Source organism: Rhinopithecus bieti, unplaced genomic scaffold (assembly GCF_001698545.2).
Source record: "Rhinopithecus bieti isolate Rb0 unplaced genomic scaffold, ASM169854v2 scaffold_662, whole genome shotgun sequence".
Taxonomy (NCBI): Eukaryota; Metazoa; Chordata; class Mammalia; order Primates; family Cercopithecidae; genus Rhinopithecus; species Rhinopithecus bieti.
The window spans coordinates 838,754-848,947 of NW_016803231.1; the positions used below are offsets into that span (position 1 = coordinate 838,754).

General features: G+C 37.2%; 1 protein-coding gene across 2 annotated transcripts in view; it reads right to left on the reverse strand.

The window, feature by feature from the left end:
* PEAK1 (pseudopodium enriched atypical kinase 1) overlaps positions 1-10,194 on the reverse strand; it is a 296,791-nt gene that overhangs the window by 242,954 nt on the left and 43,643 nt on the right. The window lies entirely within an intron of this gene.

Sequence of the window (10,194 nt, forward strand, 5' to 3'; positions counted from 1 at the left end):
AGACTTGCAGTTAAGTCTTTACATAGAATTTTTATATGACTGGATGAAAGTTTGTGTACATTTTAATTTTTTGATATATTGCCTTCCAGAGAAATTGTTTACACTCCCACCAGTAATTATAAAGAGAGCCATTTTTCCAAAACCTGAAAAAAATGGATAGTACTATTCATTATTAAGAATCCTTTCTAGTTTTATAAGTGAAATTGTGTCTTACTGCCTTAATATGTATTTAGTTCATTATTGTTTTAAATGAACATTTGTACAGATCAATGTTCTTTCATTACGAGCAATAGAAAATGATTCTGGGTGGGTTAAATCAAGGGAAATGCAGGGAAAGGACATAAAAAAAAAAAGACAAAAATTAGCCAGGCATGGTGGCACACACCTGTAATCCCAGCTACTGGGGAGGCTGAGGTAGAAGAACCGCTTAAACCCGGGAAGCAGAGGTTGCGGTGAGCCAAGATGGTGCCACTGCACTCCAGCCTGGGTGAAAGCGACTCCACCTAAAAGAAAAAAATGAGTGATGAAAATATTCCAAAATTAGACTGTGGTGATAGTTGTACATCTCTGTAAATACAATAAAAACTATTGAATTTTACATTTTAAATGGGTGGAATTTATGGCATGGGAATTATTTCTCAGTAAAGATATAATATGAATACACGATGCTAGTGTTCATATCATATCCAGACCACTACTACTCTGTAAAGGAGTTTGTAAAATAATCCTTAAGGAATGTAGATACTGAAGGACTCCAAGTAGTAGACTGACAGGCTGACATTCTTTTAAAGAAAAAAATAATCTGTTGACAATGATAAAAATGGCTTACAGAACAGTCAGACTGAAGGTGGAAAGACCAGATGAGAGACTTACAAGGGTGTATTTGGAAAAACTTTAACAAGAAGAGGACCTGAGCCAAGACAGGTAAGAAACTGGAAAAGGCTATGATCCTACCTTTGGAGTGGAATGCTATCTATAGAAGCTTTCTATAAAAGGGAGGCTTTCTATAGAAGCCAACTATTAACATACTGATGTCTATATATTCTTATTACAGAGGCTCCCAAACAGGGAACTACAGAAAGTCATTAAGTCCAAGAGAGCAGAGTGGTAGAAAGCTCTTAATAACTGGCCCATTAAAATAGTTAGCAGTCGTTTTAATCTATGATTTAACTAATGGAAGATTTGTCTTCAAGAATATGAGATTATAATGCCAATACATTCTCAAGTGTATCAGAGAATAGCAGTATGAATTTCATCTTTGAGTATTAAAGATAAAAAATTCACTCAAAAGTATTTTATCACTAGAACAAGTTTCATTTATGTCAAATGTCTTATAAACATGCTTAAAAGAAAGCATACTATATATGTAGTTTTATAAGTTTCCTATTAAGACACTCAGAAGAAAAGATACTTGGTATTGCCTTAAATTTTTTCAGAAACAATTCTTTCTCATTATAAAATATATATTAAAAGGCAAATGCATTCATAAATTATCTCATCTTTGGTTTTTAGATAAACCACAAAGAAATGTCTACAGCATAAGTTCCAGTTTGGGCAGATACCTGAATTGTAAAAAACAAACAGAAAAAGATATGGTGAATATGGTTGAATCTGAGCAGGAAATTTAATTATTTCAACAGAACCCTAACTTGACCCATTTACCTCCTAAATTTTTATGTTCAAGCTGTTCTTTAGATATCTGTAGAATGTCAAGAACTAAGAAATTCTCCTGGACTTTCTATTGTCTTTGATTAATGTTGATATTTCTTGAAATTAAAAGTATATCAAAACAGGCCGGGCATGGTGGCTCACGCCTGTAATCCCAGCACTTTGGGAGGCCAAGGTGGGCAGATCACCTGAGGTCAGGTGTTTGAGAGCAGCCTGGCCAATGTGACGAAACCCTGTCTCTACTAAAAGTACAAAAAAATTAGCTGGGCATGGTGGCGTGTGCCTGTAGTCCCAGCTACTCGGGAGGCTGAGGCAGGAGAATCGCTTGAACCCGGGAGGCAGAGGTTGCAGTGAGCCAAGATCGTGCCACGGCACTGCAGCATGGGCAACACAGCAAGACTCTCTCTCAAAAAAAAAAAAAGGATATCAAAACAGGTACCACATTAACAGGAGAAAAAAATCAATTTCCTTCATCAACTCAATTCTTCAAAAGAAAGTATTTTCTAAAGTTTACACTCCCTATAATAATATATCATGATTGCTCATCCTCATAGAAAATACAGAATTTAAAAATCTGGAAATGTAAAAGTAAATCAATAGCACATGTTTATAAAACATAAGCAAATACATAAATTAAATAAAACCAATGTCTAATAAGTATGAAAAATGGAAAAATGTTCTCTACATTAGCAAAGAAAATAAAATTAAAACGAGATACCATCTTTGATCAATGAAATTATAATTGTTTTAAAAATAAGATTATAGTCATTGGCGCCCTTCCAGTTCTTCTTACCAGACTCATGGTAAGATTGTACCTCATTGCCCTCTTTCAACTTAGGTGTAGGCACATGACTTGCTTTAGCCACTGAAATGTACATGGATGTGATGTTACACATTTCTAGGTGTAAGTTTTAAGACCAACTACACAACTTACAGACTTCTCAGCTACTGCAGTCATTATGGAGTTCACTAAATGGTTCTGAAGAGAAAAAAATAAACCCTGCTGATATGTATCAGACATGTAACGTGAGCAAGAAATAAATTTTGTTGTATTATGTAACTTAGATCTTTAGGACTGTTATTACAGCACAATGTAGGCTATACTGAGAGCTACAAGTGATAATGTAACATAATAATATATATAAAATAATAATGTAATATAACAGGCATTTTTGTACACTGTTCATAGGAATTTAAATTGGTAAATTTGTTTTTTTGTTTTTTGGGTTTTTTGAGACAGGATCTCACTCTGTCACCTAGGCTGGAGTACAGTGGTGTGATCACAGCTCGCTGCAGCCTAGACCTCTCAGGCTCAAGTGATACTTCCACCTCAGCATCCTGAGTAGCTGGGACTACACAGGTGCCCATCACCAAGACCTGCTAACTTTTGTATTTTTTGTAGAGATGGGATTTTACCATGTTGTCCACCCAGACTGGTCTTGAACTACTGGGCTCAAGCAATCCACATGCCTCAGCCTCCCAAAGTGCTGGGATTACAGGCATGATCCACACACCCAGCAATTGGTAAAATCTTTCTGGAAAGCAATTTTGCAACGTGCATCAAGAGCCTTAAAAAGTTCAAATCCTGGCCAGACACGGTGGCTCATGCCTGTAATCCCAGCACTTCGGGAGTCCAGAGCGGGTGGATCACGAAGTCAGGAGCCTGGCCAAGATGGTGAAACCCCATCTACTAAAAATACAAAAATTAGCCAGGCGTAGTGGCAGGCACCTGTAGTCCCAGCTATGTGCAAGTCTGAGGCAGAAGAACTGCTTGAATCTGGAAGGTGAAGGTTGCAGTGAGCCAAGATCACACCACTGCACTCCAGACTGGGTGACAGGGCGAGACTCCGTCTCAAAAAAAATAAAAAAAAGAAGTTCAAATCCTTGATCCAGTAACTTCTAGTAATCTGTCCTAAATAATCAAAAATTCAAACATTTATATCATAGTTCATTTGTGACTGTAAAGAGTTAGAAAGGCTGGGCACGGTGGCTCACACCTGTAATCCCAACACTTTGGGAGGCTAAGGCGGGCAGATCATGAGGTCAGGAGATGCAGACCATCCTGACCAACATGGTGAAACCCCATCTCTACTAAAATACAAAAAATTAGCCGGGTGTGGTGGTGTGCACCTGTAATCCCATTTACTCAAGAGGCTGAGGCAGGGGAATCGCTTGAATACGGGAGGCAGAGATTGCAGTGGGCTGAGATCACGCCACTGTACTCCAGCCTGGGTGACAGAGCAAGATACCATCTCAAAAAAAAAAAGTTAAAGTTTTACCACTATAAAAACTGCTTGAGTGTTTAAAACTCTAAGAAATTACAGAAAAATATAAATGAAACATAGAAAGCAATAAGTATGACAACGGAGACAGAGCATTAAGCAAAGAGCAAGAAGCGTTTGATTAATCAAATAGAAATACCGGATACATATCATTAACAAATTGTAATCAACAAGTAAAAATACAGTGAGAAAATATTTGTTTTGATATTTGTTTTGTGTTCAGCAGTGAGTGTAGCAATTCAAGATACTGGGGACAAGGGATTATGACTATATGCAGGGGACTATATGCACTAACGTTTCATGACAGAAAAATCTGAAATAACTACTCCATTATAGGGAATACACATGAAGCAAAACAGAAAGAATACATATAGAAGAATCTAATCCAGACAAGATTTTAAATCAGTGATCACTGAAATTAAATCACTATGTTTAATTATAACTATAAAATATGTTGCTTTCTCAAGTTTGACATTGCATGTACATGTTGTATTCAAAAAGTATAAAACTTCACACTTTACAACAAAATACAAATGCATTATTTATACTAATAACCATTAAGAAGTACTAAAATAACGTGTGCTAATCAGGTTACAGCTAGTAAAGATGAGTAAAATAGTCTCAGACATTAAGGATACAACACAGAAAATATTTGTATGTGAATCAGGGTACAGATAGTAAAGACGAATAGTCTCAGACACCAGGGAGTTTTCACAGCACTTAGAAAGATAGCACAAATCTGAAACACAAAATTACCAACACTGCAGGAATGCAAATGGAGAGTTCTTGGTAAGTATTGGCTTCTCGACCCTTAGAAAATACAACCTGAGTCGTCACTGAAAATACAGACAGATGGAAAAACACCATCACCAAGTTGGTCTTGGTTTTCTATGTTCTAGAAATCATACGTGCAGTAACAAGTACCCTAATCAACTAAATCAGTGGTCAAACTATAGCTTAAGAGCCAAATCCAGCCCAGGGCCTGTTTTTGTCTGATTTATGAGCTAATAATGGTTTTTACATATCTTTCCTTCCCATGATATTGCAAAGGCGCTGACTATGGCTCATAGGTTTCTGTCTTCCGGATCTACTGTATCCTGGGTCGAAAGCACTTTACATCTCATCACAATATTGGTTCCCTTTTCCTTTAGTGAAGTAATCTGGGAATTAAAAAAGAGGTACAATAAATAGAGTAAGTACACTCTCCTCCAACTCTCTAGTAAGCCTTTCCTACACACAACTAATCAACTAAAAGTGAAGTGCTGATGACCTTCATATTTTACTAACTCAGCATCAAAGATCATTTCCTATTTTCCCCACTTCATCTTCCTCTACTCTACTTACATATTCCCTAAACCAAGCCAATCAATCTACTAGCATTCCTGAAAAAGCATTTGTTTTGTCCTATGGACCTTGGTCTATGTGGTTTCTCTCCTATGGACATGACTTCCTTTCTCCACCTATCCAAATTCCTTCCATCCTTCATGGCCCAATTTGACATCCATGATACCTTCAGGAAGCTTATAATCCAATAGGAAACATAGCTCAGGTACGCACAAAAAAGTTTAAAGAATCTTGAAAGTTGTAATAGATAAAATGTTATACAATTCCAAGGAGCAAAATGTCACCTCAAAGGTACCACCTTGGGAAAGTCTTTGAGTAAGATATGAAAAGAGCAGAGAGAAGAAAAGAGACGTTCCAGGCAGTGAAATGAGCAAAGGTACAAAAGGGATAATTTGTTATAGTAGTGACTCTCATCTTTTTGTTCCCCTAGATTTGCCTCTAACCAAGTGATAACACAGAGAATGCCCTCAATTTCTGAAGTCCCTTGCCCACCCATAATTTTGAATGTTACCAAAAACCACAGATTTAATATGCTAATCAGGTAATCAAAATTCAATGTAGACAGTCTACTTCTGCATATGTCTTCAGATAAATTTTGTGAACATAAAAATCCAACACATCGGGCTGGGCACGGTGACTCATGCCTGTAATCTCAGCATGAGATTTTGGGAGGCTGAGGCGGGTGGATAATAAGGTCAGGAAATCGAGACCATCCTGGCCAACATGGTGAAACCCCATCTCTGCTAAAATACAAAAAATTAGTCAGGTGTGGTGGCCCACGCCTGTAGTCCCAGCTACTTAGGAGGCTGAGGTAGGGGAATCGCTTGAACCTGGGAGGCAGAGGTTGCAGTGAGCTGTATCGCGCCACTGCACTCCAGCCTGGCAACAGTGCAAGACTCTGTCTCAAAAAAAAAAGAAAAAAAGGAAAAAAAAAAATCCAACACATCTACAAAATCAAATATAAATTCTGTGACTTTAAGGTTGAATTATGTTATTTTCATATCATTAATCAAACTAAAAGGGCTGAAAGTAAAAACCTCATTATTTTGGTTTCCTTTTTACTAAGTAATTTTATTCTATGAATAGCAACCTTTCACATTCTGGTTCACTCCAAACCTAGGGCCTAGTAGATGCTACCTAAATACCTGTTGAATTAATAATATTGGAACATAATATATATTTCACTGAAAATATTCCTTCAATTATGCAGTATAACAGAAAGTAGAGAGAAGGAACATTAATTGAAAGTGTTGTAAAAGTGAAGCCATCAAAAAACTTAAAACAATTATTTCAAAACCATCTTTGAAGCAAATAATCTATTCACATGTAACTCAGATCTTTATTGTAGCCTCTGTTGTAACACTACACACATACCACCATCACCTCCACCATCATCATGACATTTTTTTCTAAATACAGCTTGATGGAGGAAACCATATAATTTGATTAACAGAAGCCCGGCACAGTGGTTCATGCCTGTAATCCTAGCACTTTGGGAGGCCAAGGAAGGCAGATCACTTGAGCTCCAGAGTTCAAGACCAGCCTGGCCAACATGGTGAAATGCCGTCTCTACTGAAAATACAAAAGGTGGCCAGCCACAGAGGCACACACCTGTAATCCCAGCTACTCGGGAGGCTGAGATAGGAGAATCGCTTGCAGGAGGTGGAGGTTGCAGTGACCTCAGATTGTGCCACTGCACTCCAGCCCAGGAGACAGAGTGAGACTCTGTTCCAAAAGAATAAGTAAAAATAAAAACAAAACAGAAAACTGCCACTTAGTCATCTTTGTATTTCACATAATTCCTAGCACATAATGGGTGCTTTAAAATCACTCATTGAGTTGAACAGTCATAGAGAAAATGTTTTCTCTGCTCTCCATGACTTCACTGTATTTCAAAGGTATAAGGCATCAACTCTGGCAATAAAAGCAGAACTTACGCTACTATGAAAGCCTGACCTATTTCAAGAGTTCTCTGATACGAGAAGAGATATCCAATAGATATGCTCCCTAATTATACAAGTATAAGAAGATGGATTGCTCCACTGTTGTCGATTTGCTATATTTAGTAGGCTCTGAATTGAATTATTCAAGCATGTACAAATATAACCTTAACGGGGTCCACATACTTGCTCCTGACAATCTGGATACAAAAGTTGCCATTCAGATAAAAGATGACAGGCAACAAGAATCTGACAGGCCAGCAATTTACTGCGTTTTCTGCACATTTGAATTTGTAGGCCTCCATAGCCATTAAGCAAAATTAGTTTCATGATGTCAGCCAAAAAGCCTCATGGGCAACAGTTTTATCTCATTTAAAAGACTACCATCCTCAATCTGTTTGAATCTGTGTTTGCTCATTAGAAGCCTCTCAATGAATCAGAAGCAAGGGTTTAATCGCACTCTTGCTCTATGAATGTTTAGTATAGCCCTGAACTATAACAAATTCCTATTCTCCCTTTCCCTGTACCTAAAATAGTGTAGATATAGTTGAAGAACCTAAGTATCAGACAGGCTAGCAGTTCTCGACTGATATGGTTTGGATCTGTGTTCCCGCCCAAATCTCATGTCAGATTGTAATCCCCAGTGTTGGAGGTGGGGCCTGGTGGGAGGTAACTGGATCATGGGGGCAGTTTCTAATGGTTTAGCACCATCCCCCTAGTACTGTTCTCATGATAGAGTTCTCACAAGATCTGGTTGTTTAAAAGTGTGTAGCACCTTCCTCCTCTCTCTCTCTTTGTGCCTGCTTCCTTTAGCCTTCCGCCATGATTGTAATTTCCTGAGGCCTCCCCAGAACCCTAGCAGATGGCCAGCATTATGCTTCCTATACAACCTGAGGAACCATGAGCCAATTAAACCTCTTTTCTTTATAAATTACCCAGTCCAGGTATTTCTTTATAGCAGTGCAAGAATGAACTAATACATCTATCAAAAATGGAGCAATTTCAAAACTATAAATGTGATCTTAATATGTATTTATCCAATTTATAAAGCAAGTGTCAGAGAAAAACTTCATCTTCCCCTGCTCCTAACTGTTGATCTCTGAATCCACTATGCTCACTTATGCCCCTAAGCCTTTGAAATTGCTATTTTCCCCTTTGCTTGTTTAGAATCTCCTCCTTAAACCTGCCTGGCAAGTTTCTACTCATTATGGAAGTCTTCCCTGGTTTTCCCAAAAAAGATGCTGCAATCTTCCCCTATGCATGTTTTATATACTTACATAAGTACCTCTCAAACTATATTATAATTGTCTCTTACAGTTAGAGAACAGTAAGCTCTCTAAGGACAATGACTGAACACCTCTTGGCAGAGCTAATATTGAGCTAGTACACACCAACAGAGCCTGAAGGGTTGTACTTAAGTACTGAAATACTTCTGTAACATAGTCTGGTAAAGTCACTGCCTCAAACTCCACCAGTCCTAAGGTGCCTACTGATGGTCCAGTCTCCCCACCATCACTACAACCCAGCGGGTAAAACAAGAAAGCCTGACACAGCATAAAGGATGAAGGGGTTCTTCAAGACCCTGATCCAGCGTACAGCCATCTTAACTGGTTGGTGCCTATTTTGTACTTACTCATAAATACTTTAAATATCACTCCTGCCTCTTCATAGCCAAAGCACAGGACACTGCCTAGCTTATCAGACTTTTAATTCTTTAGCAAAATAATAAATGAAGACATACCAGGTCTATCAATGGCCCAGGGTCAATGGGCATGCTGTCAAAACTATGCAGACAGTGATAGTGATCAGACTGGCAAGAAAAATCCAGATACTAAAGTACTAGAGAGGAAAAACGGTCAAGTCTGTCTATTCTCTGTTTGCCTTCAGCATCTGATAAAATAAATACTTATCTTGATAATGTGCAAAAAAAAAAATCTTCAATGTGATACTTTATAGAGAATATAATTCAAGTATTTTAATGTTTTTAAAGTTTAAAAGCAAGGTTTCTATAAAATAAGTCTCCATAACATATCACAAACAATGATCACTAAACTCTAATCAGTGTCTTAGATAGGAACACAAGTATCACTAAAGGAAGAGTACAGTGATTAATTCAAATGGAGAGGAAAAGGTAAGAATGAGAAGAGTCAGTTAATTATAAATGGCATGTCTAATTATGAATTTTGCTAGGGGCTTCAGATACTTCTAATTAGTTTGACTTGGTATATTAATTATAAATAGAATACCATGAGAGAATTTTCTAATCACAGAAATGTACCTAGAATGTAAAATCAGAGTTTAAGTTATCTTTATAATTTAATAATTAAATGTTCAATAATGTACAATTATTTTGAAAGTCATCAACAAAATATATATCACATTAAAATCGAGTCACTCAGAATATTGCTAAGGTAGTGACAGTCTTTAGAACATCCATAGGGTAGCAAGCGTGTAGCTGAAGGATGAATACATAGCTTCAGTAATAAGAATTTTGAACTTATAAATGGTGATACAACAATCTTTTAGGCTACTTCCTTTCTGGTAGAAAATTGTCTTTCATTCATGCTGTAGGGAGTTTCAGAGAGCCATATGATTAAAATGTTAAAAATAAAGATGGAAGAGATAAATAGTAGCAAGAGAAGCTTACCTAATTTCAACACTATCTCATTAAGATCAATCTTTAGTTTAAAACAAAAACAAAACCCTGCTGTGCTATATACTATATTAATGAAAAATTCCACAAGGTAACAAAATTTCAAACAGGAAGCATAATGTGTTTACTAAGGACAAAATAAGAAAAACCATTCTGATTTTTTGGTATTTATATTAAAGTAAAAACTTAGAAAAGAAGAGAAAAATTAAAGACCATGACGTATTTCAACTTTAAGAAAAGCTTTTGCCGGGCGCGGTGGCTCAAGCCTGTAATCCCAGCACTTTGGGAGGCCGAGACGGGCGGATCA